General features: G+C 40.0%; 1 pseudogene; it reads right to left on the reverse strand.

The window, feature by feature from the left end:
* Positions 1 to 3980: 3980 nt before the first annotated feature.
* LOC104609398 (pectinesterase pseudogene) lies at positions 3981 to 5865 on the reverse strand (annotated as a pseudogene).
* Positions 5866 to 12799: the final 6934 nt, after the last annotated feature.

Raw genomic sequence — 12799 nt, forward strand, 5'->3', positions numbered from 1 at the left:
TGTCTTTGCCTTCGTCTTCATTTAGGTCTCAGAGTCTGTTGGAACTAATTTTTTCTGATGTGTAGGGTCCTTCCTTAATTAAGTCTAATAAAGGGTATTCTTATTATGTGTTATTTCTTGATGATTATTCTAAATTTTCTTGGATATATCCCTTAGCACGAAAATCTGATGTTTTTTAGGCATTTTTAAAATTTAAGTGGCATGTTGAACTATTTTTCAACTCCAAAATTCGTGCTTTCTAATCTGATTGGGGAGGGGAGTATCACAAGCTCTCTTCCTATCTTGATTCGTAGGGTATCCCCCATCGGTTGTCCTGTCCGCACACACATGAGCAGAACGGTACAGTTGAGAGAAAACATCACCACATTATTGAATCCACCCTTGCTCTACTGGCTACCTCCAAACCTTGCGAGGTTCATCTCATTTTCAGATGTTGTTTCAGAAGAACCCTGACTACTCTATGTTACGGTGTTTTGGATGCGCCTGTTATCCTCTCCTGCGGCCATATAATGCTCACAAGTTTCAATACCATTCGTTGCAGTGCATTTTTCTAGGTTACAGTCATTCTCATAAAGGATACAAATGCTTCCACCCATCAACAGGTAAAGAGTTTATTGCACGCCATGTAGTGTTCGATGAGGATATCTTTCCTGTTGTCCCTCCATCTCCATCTCCATCTCCATCTCCATCTCCATCTCCATCTCCATCTCCATCTCCATCTCCATCTCCATCTCCATCTCCATCATCCACTTCTGGTGCTCCCCCCCCGGTTTCTATCTACATGTTTCCCCTCAACTTCAGGGATCTCCTTCTACAATTCAGCCACCTTCTATAGCGCCTCTACCAGAAAGCTCTCCTTCCAGTTCAGATGCACATACTTCTCCAGTTGAAGCTTCTGTCCGTAGACAACCTCGCTTTCATATGATGGAGGAGTTGTTGGCTACCACACCGGCTGTTCCACCACCCACCCGATAGCATTCTATGACTACACGTTCCATGGATGGCACTCTCCCTATTCGATTCCATCTAACCACGAGATGCCCTATACCAACCGCATTGCTTAGCTCTCTTTCTTCTGAAATGGAGCCTCGTTCCTATATCGAACAGCCAAATCTTCGCATTGGAGATCGGCCATGCAGCTAGAGTTCGGTGCCCTCTTGAAGAATCACACATGGGATCTTGTGCCTTATCATCCGTCCATGAACATTGTAGGTATTAAGTGGGTCTATAAAATTAAACGGAAGTCAGACGGCTCTCTAGAGTGATACAAGGCCAGACTTGTCGCTCAAGGTTTTCATCAGGTACCAGGCATTGACTTTACTGACACTTTTAGTCCAATAGTAAAACTAGTCACAGTTCGCACCATTCTGGCTATTGCCACTGCTCACTGCTGGTATGTTCAGCAACTGGACATTAACAATGCATTTCTTCATGGCCTCATTGCTGAAGACATTTATGTTCGTCAACCCAAGGGGTTCGAACATCCAGATTACCTAGATTATGTGTGCAAGCTGAAGAAGGCCCTGTACGAATTAAAGCAAGCCCCTCATGCCTGGTATTCTCGCCTGATTTCCACTTTACTTACTTTGGGCTTTCGGAATTATGTTGCTGATCCCTCATTGTTTATCTACAAGAGTAAGTCCATTACTATGTACATCTTGGTGTATGTTGATGATATCATAGTTACTGGCAACTCTCTCTGCTATTTCTTCCCTGCTTTAACAAATTTTAGTAGTGTTTCCTGTCAAGGACCTCGGCCCATTGCATTATTTTCTTTGAATCGAGGCACAATGGACCTATGACGGCCTCCACCTCTCTTAGAAATGGTATATTCTAGACTTGTTGCATCGTACCAAATTTGATGGAGCCAATCCCTGCAGTTCTCCGATGGCAGTATCTACTCGACTACGCAGAACATCAGGGACACCTCTTTCTGGCCCTACTGAATACAGGAGCGTTGTTGGTGCACTTTAGTACGTTACCTTAACCAGACCGAATATCTCCTTCTTCGTCAACAAGGTTTGCCAATTTCTTCAGACACCAGCTGACGAGCATTGGTCTACTGTGAAACGCATCCTACATTATCTCAAGTGTACACTTGATCATAGTCTTCATTTTGGTTCCTCCTCTACCTCTCTTCTGCTGAATGCCTTCACGGATGTTGATTGGACCAGCTGTCCGGATGATTGGCGGATTACAGGAGGATTTGTTGTTTATTTAGGTTGTCACCTCATCAGTTGGAGCTCAAGAAAACAACATATTGTGGCTCATTCCAATATGGAATCTGAATTCCGATCTCTTGCCAATACTGTCATTGAAGTTCTATGGGTTCAATCTCTCTTAACCGATCTGGGTTTTCTTGTTTTAAAGCCTACAGTGTGGTGTGACAATCTCAGTGCTACCTATTTTGCGGCACATCCCGTCTTTCACGCACGAACCAAGCATGTGGAAGTAGACTTTCACTTCCTACGGGATCTCTGCATGGCTAACAAACTATCCATCCGTTACATTTGTTCTGAAGACCAAATAGCTGATGTTTTCACCAAACCTCTAGCCACACCTTGGTTCAATCTTCTACGGTCCAAACTTCACATCCGGCCGTTCAGTTTGAGGGGGCATATTGGAGATAAACCTAACCGAACCAGATCTAATCTGGACTCTAGTAGGCTTAACCAATCTAGATTTAATTTGGACTTTGATAAGGACTCTGAGATAGATAAGGATAAGACTAGATCAACATGGTTTGACGAATGGTTTTGTGGGTGGTTTTGCCATGTTGGGGAGTTTGTTTGCGATGGTTTTACTTTGAGCAACAAAAGCTTAAAATGTATTAAGAAGTTTTCTTCTGGGTTTTCACTTTTCAGCATTCTTTTTCTTTCTTCCATATTTACATGTAGTTAGCTATCATTTATTAGAGAAACCTGGGTTTTTCATTTATGTATGCAAGGTTTGCAACTTTGGTATAATAGAAGTAAAACGGCAATTCTGTGTTTTGTGTACCTCTCTCTATGACTGAGAAACCACCATTAAGATAACAAAATACAGGGCTTCAAATCTACCTTCTTATACATTAACTCATAAAGCAATCAAAATCTAGTTGCAAGTCGAGAGCAATCCTTTGTCTGGCGCTCACACTTGTTGGTGGGAATTATCACCTTTCAAAATTAATAGAGTACCCCACCTTGTACATTGCATGAGTCATGGGGTTTTGATCCAACGGTGGGTTGCTGGAAAATAGGTCCTTTTTCTAGTGAGAGGGAAGAAATGGAAGAGGGGCGGTGAGTTGCATACAAGAGAGAGGGAAGAAGAAGTGGAAGTGTGGATCTAGAGCGGGTGGGAGTGGGATTGGGAGAGGGAGAAACGAAAAAGGTTGTACTCGGATTTCTTACTTACTTTTCCTATCCACTCTCTGTCCGCCATGAATAGGAGTCATACATCTCTATTATGAATTGATAGATGTGTAGTTGCAATTCGACGGGTAATAGAAAAAGTGAGTAGGAAATCTGGACTCTAATAGATTTACAAAATTTAAATTGTTTCTGAATTTAGACTCCAGATTTTATACAAACTTTTCCTAGCCACCGTAAATCGGAGCCACACATCTCTTAATTCGTAATAGAGATGTGTGGCTCTAGTTCACGGCGGATAGAGAGTGGATATGAAATCCCGACTGCTAAGACTGCCGTTAGCCGCCGGAAAGAGGGGAGGGTGGAAGGGACAGACGATGCGAGCTCCCTACGGTGGATATTCTTGGCTTTATTTATGTACGATGCAGTTTACATCGTTGGCCTGGAGAAAGAAAAAATCTCAATATTATTTGTCCCTATTATTAAAAATGAAACTTAGGCGTCTACTAGTAATGCTGCTGGGCCAATCACACTACAGCACGTCAGCTCCATAAATGTGTCAAGTTGACGTGGCACACCATGATTGGTCCATAGAGTGTGTTGGAGTCAAAACAAGTCGTCCGCTATTACTAGCTAGGCACCATAAAAGAAAGGAAAACCTGTAGACCGGAGCCAATCATCAGCTCCATGTAAGAACTCCCCCACCGTAAAACGCCGAACTATTTCTTCGCTGCAGTTGCTCTTGTACCCACTCCACGTAACACGTCGTCGGGTGTCTGACCCCGGACCCGTGTTCATGTACTCTACGTATTCCACCGTGTCCAGTCTGCTATACTCGTCCCACTGGTACCAGCCTTGTGGGTGTATGAGCTCCCCCAAGTAACTCTTCATCACCACCGTCCTGGAATAGTTCCTCCACGGCCGACCCAAGAACGTTGAAAAGCTGCCTAACCCCACCGACCTGAGCTCCGGTGCAGCCATTATTGTGCAATTCTGCAACGATATGCCCGTGTTCTGATTTGGGTCATCTCTTCCTTGTGCAGTTATCATGTTCTTCTGGCCCGGGATCGGTTTGCGCACCAGGATCAGGCAGTTCTGGAATATTGCCGCTGCATTTCCGAATATGAAATCAATTGTGCCTTGGATCGTGCACTCTCGGTACAACTGACGGAATGAATGAGCGTAAAGGGTGTCCTGATAGGAGATGAAGTTGCACCGGTAGAATGCAGAATTGGAGGCCACTCGGAGGGCAACTGCTTGGCGCTTTTCCCGACTAGATGTATTGATGATGGTCAGGTCCCTGGCTAAGAACCTGTCTCCAATCACAGCTGCAGAGATATTTCAAATTACAGTCAAGGCCTACCTGTTATTTTCATCGAATGATGAGACAAAATGAAAACATATGCATGGAGATCGATTCAGAAAAACACATCGTACTTAAAGTAGCAGAATTGAAGGTAGAGAATCCATCGACGAAGTTCCTACTCCCGGAGATAACCGTCGAATTCATCCCCTCTCCAATCAGCATGATATTTGTCTTGCTTCTTGGGATCTCTACATTCTCCTTGTATACTCCCGTCTTTATCTTAATCATAAACCTAGAACGGCTCATCCTTGGCGCCATCCTCACTGCCTCGCCGATTGTGCGATAATCTCCGCTACCATCAGTGGCAACAATGAGGTTCGGTCTTATCTGCGCTGCCACATCCGTAAGTTTCCTATCGCTGGCGGTCATCCACTTCGGGAACACGTCTGGGTGCATTTCAGGATATTGAATCTTTTGGGTAGAGACCATGTCGTCCCGGCTGATGCTCTCAATGAGCTTGACCATCGCCAAACAATTGCTGATCATTCGATATATGGGAGCCAACAATCCATGAAGGTGTTCTTTAAGACCCTTCTGGCTTTCTGGGTCGGCTTCTTCAACGTCAGAGAATCCATCGATACATGTGTTCTCATTGGTCATGGCCGCGCTCAATAGGGTCTTGAGGTTACTGTACAATCTACCATGGAAGCCTACTGATGCCGAGGAGAAATAGCGTAGGTCTTGGAGAGCTTGAGCTTGTTGGAGCTCGTATTGTGTCTGATCGAGCATCTCCAGACAATCTTGTAGAGCATTCCTTTCTTGTGGGTTCAAATCTTGACGGGTGAGAAGACCCATGATATGGGTTTGTGAAATATTGACAGAGTTGAAGGTCAGATTGATAGCGATGACGAGGATGTGTCGTGGATGGGTGGCATTTTTGGAGGAAGGAATGGAAGAGAGAGTGGAGAAACAAAGGGAAGGATAGAGGGTCTTGGCGCAGGTGTTCTTGAGAACTGGGTGTGAGGATGGAATTGCAGAGGCAGTCAATCCCTTGTGGCGGCGAGGCAATTCTCTGACAAATGCAGCAAAGAAGAGAGTCACAAGGACAATAAAGACGATGAGTGGGATCGTCTTCTCTCGATTTATGGTTGCAGGTTTTGAAGAATTCTTGGAGATTTTATCAGTGTTCTTGTTGATGACGACGGACTCCATTTCCTTTCATTAAAAATTAAGAAAAACAAACAAGAGACAGAAGTAAAACAATTTCAGCATTCACAAACTGAAGTATGCGATTTATTAACATTGACCATACTAAAAACTTCATTATGAAGTAAGCATATAATAAGAAATTAATTGCCGTACGCCCGTACCACATTTTTTTAGTATAAATAAGAGGAGCTATACAAGTCACAAGACGACACGACGGAGGTAGCTCCGCCCCATAAATCACCTCTGCATAGAAAGTAAAGACTCGGGATCACCTGCCAACAAAATGGTTCCAACACTACCCTATCAGGTATCAACTACGAAATCGGCTTCCAATTGGGTGTTCGAACAGCCTTTAGGGCCTTCATCCGGAATATCTCCCAGTGAGGATCAAAATTGACCACAAGGGCAATGATGAAAAGTTGCTGGGGTAGAGTGTCACCTCCTCTTGGAGTGTCACCTCGGCTCAGCACTTTGACTAATAAGAGAGACCGGCAACCATAAGAGATGTTAGAGGCCCCGGGTGATCCCAAGGGAGTGAAATCCTACGGTTAAGTCAATAATCGCCAAGGAAAAATAAAGTAAGTTAGAGAGCTTGTGTAGAGAGATAGAGGATTCGTGATGAGAGTTAGACAGGTCTATGTGCTTACATGGGAGCTAGAGAGCTTGTAAGGAGAGCTGGTGAGCTTCGCGAGATGAGTTGATGAACTCATAGGGAGAGCTTGAAAGCTCTATATGTGCCGAGGTGTTCAACGTGCCTTGTTCATAGTAGTGCACTACCATGTTCAGTTGTCCAAATGAATGGGGGATTCACCTATTTATAGGAGAGGGGCTTTGTCCGAGAACTGACACGCCTCTCACATATGGTCGGAGCTCAGTCTACTTGTCGCACCCTCAATTGACACATTGTGTGCACGTGGTAGGCAGTGGGCCTGCATGAAGTGCACTAACATTGATGTTCTAATCAGCTCAGTCACGTGTTGCTTGTACATATTATGAGTTGGTGTCAGATCAGCTTGTCAGGACCAGGTCAGCTCGCCAAGACAGGTTAGCTCGCCAATTGACAACTTTGCCCCCTCTAGCATGCTGCCACTTGGTAGTTTTTAACTGGTGGTTGATTTTGGCCTTATCATATCCATACTTTTGTGCTTTATTTCATGGGGAGATATTCCCACTGCAAGGCTAATAGGCTATGATGGTTGTTTGAACAGGCTTTGCACTAACTAAATCTAGTTTCATCAACTACATCTGACACTGCACATCTCATACATGGTGGGTCCCTATGGTGTTAGATCAAGTTGGTAGGGTGTTGGAACTTGTTTTGTTGGTAGGTGATTCCAACTTGAAACTAAATCCTGTAAAAGACTTGACATTATTGACAAAGATAAACTTATTGGGATGAGATAGGAGACCGGATCTGCTCCTCACAGAGCGGCTCACATGGACCTCACAATCTCATTCCACCATGTATTGGAAGCATCTCCCATCCTTTGTATTGTTATTCATGAGGAGATGTTCTCAATACACGATAGGATGAGGTTATGAGGTCGATGTGAGGTGCACTCTATGGAAGTAAATCTCAATAGAGCTTCCCTATCTGTACCAATTTGGAATTTGGAGTTCATATTCACAACATATCACAACCATGCATTAGGCTCAGTTTGGAAAGAGTACAAATACAAATATATAGAATACAAAACTATGTATTTTTGTATTATTTTGTATGTATTTGTAATGTACATATTTGTATTTGTACTCATTTCAAACTGAGCCTAAAAAACATCTTCCCATAAATAAAACAAACAAGTATAGAGATGTTCTCGGTCCACCACTTCAAATGTTGTGAGGACCAAATCTGATCTCTAATCAAGCATTTTTGAAGGAAAAAATGTTTCGGACATATACCCTCAATACTAACCCTAAGCCAACCCAAAGTTGACTTCATGTTGGGTTGGGTTGGGCCAACTCATCCTTTCTCCCATGTTCTTAACATCTCATAAAATGTTTCAAATTCTTTTAATCTTTAAATAAGAAACATATACTAATCTGTTATGACCATGAAACATCCATATCTTTATTGGTATTTACCCATTTGATCTTTTTATTAGATTATTTATTACAAATGAAAAAAATATTTTATAAAATTAGCAATAATAAAACATAAATTTATGGAATAAAAATCACAAATGACAAGTTATCATTAGGGTTAGGGCTTAAGAGTTATATGACAATTTGATAATTATTGTATGTAATAGTACGATAATACATATGACGATAGTAATAATATAGTTGGGTTCAGGTTGGATCAGGTTGCCCATGGGTTGAACTGGTTAACCGAACCATGAGTGCTCATCGGCCAGCTAATCGATCTTGTTGGTTTTTGATAAATACCTAATCAAATCAATTCAATTAACTAGTTGACCGGAAAGGCCGTTGTAATATCTTTTAATCCCCATATTATCCTTATAATAATTAGACGGAAAAAATACTGTTCATCTTCCCCAACCTTTGGATACTATCCATCCATTTTTTCACATTTTTCTCTCTCCCTCTCTCTCCCCCAAATCCGATCTGGTGGTCGGTCAAATGGCCAAAGACAACTCCAAAACCAAACCAGTAGCCTCAATGAAGCCGGCTCCAGCTCCAAGGATTTCCAACAAGATCAGAAAGACGAAGGTTGGCTTCAGCTGGGAATCGGTGATTACATGACGGTAAGAACCGAGTTTAAGCATATAATCAAATGGAACCAACCACTCTAACAGTCAGATTGGTGGAGCTCGATCTATTACCACCCAGCGGCAGTAGTATTAGAAGCAGCACACAACAAGTTAAACCATTATTAAATCCTTTCTTCCATACGAGTTTAGAAGTCATCGTCCAAGCAGTTCTAGTGGTGGTACCAGTATCATCGGTATGCCTTTGTTCTTGCCGCACCCGAGGACCAGTTTGAGTTTTCCTCAACCTGAGGTCCCATGGGGAAATAGGCCTAACCCATGGAATCCAACAACTTCATCCTCTTCTTGTTCTCCGATGCTGCTGCCTGCAACTTATTACGCCCCACAGTTTCAACAACCAGCTTTAGACGTTGCCGGTCCAAGCTCAGATGTTAGAGTCGTCGAGGCTCCTCCGAGAACGCAATCCGGTGTTTGGTTTATTCTCCAAGCATCACAAAATCAGTAAGTACTAAATAGATGGAAGAATCAGATCATGAAGAAATAATGGAAGAAACCGAAGACCCTATTCTCTCTCATTTTTTGATTTAGTGTCGCTTCTAATTAATCTATTGCACCTTGCAACTCAATGCAGAACAAGAGAACCTTTCTTGCCTCAGATACCCAAGAGCTACCTAAGAATCAAGTAAGTCTGTTACTTTTTCTTTCTTTCTTTCTTTTCCCTCCTTTTTTGTATGTCTGTGCTTTATGTTAATTTCCTGAAAGGAAAACCGTGGTTATTGGTTAAAACAACTCCTCGTCTAATCAGCAGCATTTATCCCTCCCCCGGTAAATTAATCTTTGTCTTCTATGGGAGAATGACAGTTCGATTGTTGATGAAATATCTGGTTAACAAACTCAAACTAGAAAACGAATCAGAGGTACTTAAAACCATCTTTGCATGTTTCACTTCTAAATGCCTATAGAATTAATGGTTGGTTTGGTACCATGTGCCACATTTTTTTTATTCATTTTTAGCTATTTGCGTACTAAAATCACGATTTACGAATGCAAAATTGACAAAACATTAGTTACCCTTACAGACCAACACCAACCTCACAGACGAGGCGCAGTCAATTCACTCTTTTTGTGTCTTCCTCTGTTTTTCTGAGGAGAGAGAATAAGAGATAGAGGATGCGCAGTTTTCCGCGTTATGAGGTGTTGAACAGAAGGGTCGTATCCATTCTTTAGTTCTCCACGTGGCCAAAGAGAGGATGGTGAAGGAGAGGAAAAAAAGAGAAGAAAGGCAAGACAATATGTTAAATAGGTTTTAAGAGAAAAAGGACAAAAAAAATAGAAAATACAGAAAGTTTAGTGGGGTATTTTAATAATTTAATGTCCTTCATCTGACTTAACAGTCAAGGGGGGTCTTTGTGGCAAAACAAAGTACAAGAGGGTCTTTATAATTTACCCTAATATATATTATAAATATTATAAATATAAATTATATATATATATGGTTACGTTAATATGGGATTTTCTAGGTTAACCAAAAATTAAACTGGTACATTTGTTTTTTTTTTTCTGAAAAATACTGATGGGTTTGGGTAACTAGATTTTTTTATTCTAATTGCTCGGTTCAGTTTTCCAATCGAGTCAACCCTAATCCAATCACCAACTTAACTCAACCCAAATGGATTAGAGATGGATTTGTCTTTGGTGCTAATCCAATTCAAGGCAACAACAATAATAATAATAAACAAGAGGAAGAAGAATAAGATGAAGAAATAGCACATTTAAATTATGGTAATTTATCAAATCATGGATTTACTAAAACCTACCCTATAAATTGCCTTTTGGTAAAACACCCTATGGTTTGAATCTAATTTACTTCATTTATTTTTTGTCATCAAAAAGAAGGAAATAACAGTGTTGGACCCTAATGTCGATTCAGATCAATCTAATCAAAAGAAAGTAAAAAATGAAAATATCATTTTTGTCCCTAGTTAAAACACAAGTAAATACTTTGTTCAATTACTTTTATTCTTTGTTCAGAAAAAAAGGGGAAGGTATGCATAGAGCTGCACCTTGGACTGAATTAGTCCAAACACAACCTACAAACATAAGGTTGGTTGAAGTCCAGATTTCATGTTAGGGTTGAGACATTGACCAACCCGCCTCGCCCCAAACTCGACTTAACTTCATATTTACATGTATAAATATCATATTTACATATAATTACTTATGTATATGTGTATTCACCATTCACTATTCATGCATGCAAGTATTTATGTATATGCATGCAAAAAATTAATAGTAATTAGTTATGTATATGTGTATTCACCTTGGACTGAATTAGTCCAAACATAAAAAAATTTAAGTTTAAAGGCATTTTTTAAATGCAATAATTATGTTCATTTACACACAATTAATAGTGATAGTATTGGATTAACATGAGCCCTTAGAGTCTAGGAAATAAGTACACGGCAAAAGGAAGTAGAGAAAGTTGGGCCAACTCTAGACCAACCCAATCCCAACATGAACCCAAGTACCCAACCCAATCATCAACAACATGGGTTGGGTTATGTTGACTAGGGGTGGATTCAAGCCGAGTCGAGCTGAATAGTATTAGGCTCGAGCTTGAATTCGGTTCGAGCCAGAATCTTGAGCTCGAACTCGGTTCGAGTAAAAAATTCATAAGTTCAAATTTGGTTCGGCTCAAGTTCGATTTTGAGAAAAAATATTTTATAAAAATAAAGTTTATATATAAAAAATTTTATTTTATATTTTAAAAATTAAGAATTATAATAATTAATAATTATAATATTTTTATTATATATATTATTTTTTATAATATTATTATATATATTATTTTTTATAATATTATTATATATATTATATATATTAATATACAAGTCGAGCTCTATTAGGCTCGATTTCGGCTCATTTAATAATCGAGTTACTGAATTGGGTTCGAACTCGATTTAAACCGAGCCAAGCCGAGCTCGAATAACTCGTGAAAAGCTCGGCTTGTTGCCACCCCTAGTGTTGACCTAACCCATCCCAACTTGCACTCCTAGGTATTTTGTTGTAGAGTAAGAATCATAATGACTTATTCTCTCTTATCTTCATTATGTTAAAATCAAACATTGTTTTTTTTTTTATAAAAATTTGGTAAAAAGCACTAGGGATATTTCCAAAATAAATAACCATGGATCCTTAAACATTATTTCAATCAATTTAGGTGGTTACTTTACAATTTTCAAAGAATAATACGTCCATAAAAACTTAAGTATAGTTATATGCAATATAATAATGCATATATAAATATGGTATATGATATTTTTTATAATACATGTGTGTATAAATAAATAATCTATTGACAATAAAGTATAGGTAATTAAGTAGTGCAAACTTATTGGCTTTTAACCATATTGAAAATTTATCAATTTTCCAACTCAACCGGGCTCAAGTTGCCGTACCGCCTTACCGGTATGCTGCCTTGGTCAAAACGCTATATGGCATGGGTACTCACTACTCAGCTTCTATTTGGGGTAAGTACCTCTTTCGAATAAATGATACTTTTCGACCAAGCACTTGTTTCTCAAATAGTCTAATGATCAGTTGATCACCGAGCTATATGTAGATGTGTAAAATGGGCTGTGCTTGATTGGTATGGCATGGCTCGTGGGCGGTTTGTGTAAAGTAAGGGCCGTGTCGTGTTAGTTTGTGGGTCATTACGGGTCGTGCTGTCTTTTCCGATAAAAAATTTGGGGGTCAGCCCGACATGGTCTATGGCCCAGGCCCATGTGGGCCTGTGTCGTGCCGTTGGCCGGGCTGGTCTGTGGGTTGAGTCTTTGGTCAGGTCGGGTTGTGCATTGGGCCAAGGCTATTTATTTAAAAAAAATTGACAAAAAACTTAAAATTTTAATTTTATATGAATTTTGTGTATAAAATTGCTTATATATATAATAATTAAATAAATTAGTATAATAAAATTATAAAATATATTTATTTTATTAATATATTATATATTATATATTATCATATAATTATAATTTATATAATATTATATAAATATATATAAAGTATATATACGGTCCGCTCGGTTGTGCCATAACGTGCCAGCCCATGGACCTAAAACCCCAAACTTAGCACGGCCCGATTTATACCTCTATTTATATGCAATTAGGATTGTAACGAGAGCCGAGAGGGTCGCACTAAAATAAATAGTAAATTATAGGTAGTTAAGTGCAAAATAAATTGTTCAAAAGAGCAAAGCGTCATGA

This window comes from Nelumbo nucifera, chromosome 6, assembly GCF_055504915.1.
Source record: "Nelumbo nucifera cultivar China Antique chromosome 6, China Antique-T2T, whole genome shotgun sequence".
Classification (NCBI taxonomy): domain Eukaryota; kingdom Viridiplantae; phylum Streptophyta; class Magnoliopsida; order Proteales; family Nelumbonaceae; genus Nelumbo; species Nelumbo nucifera.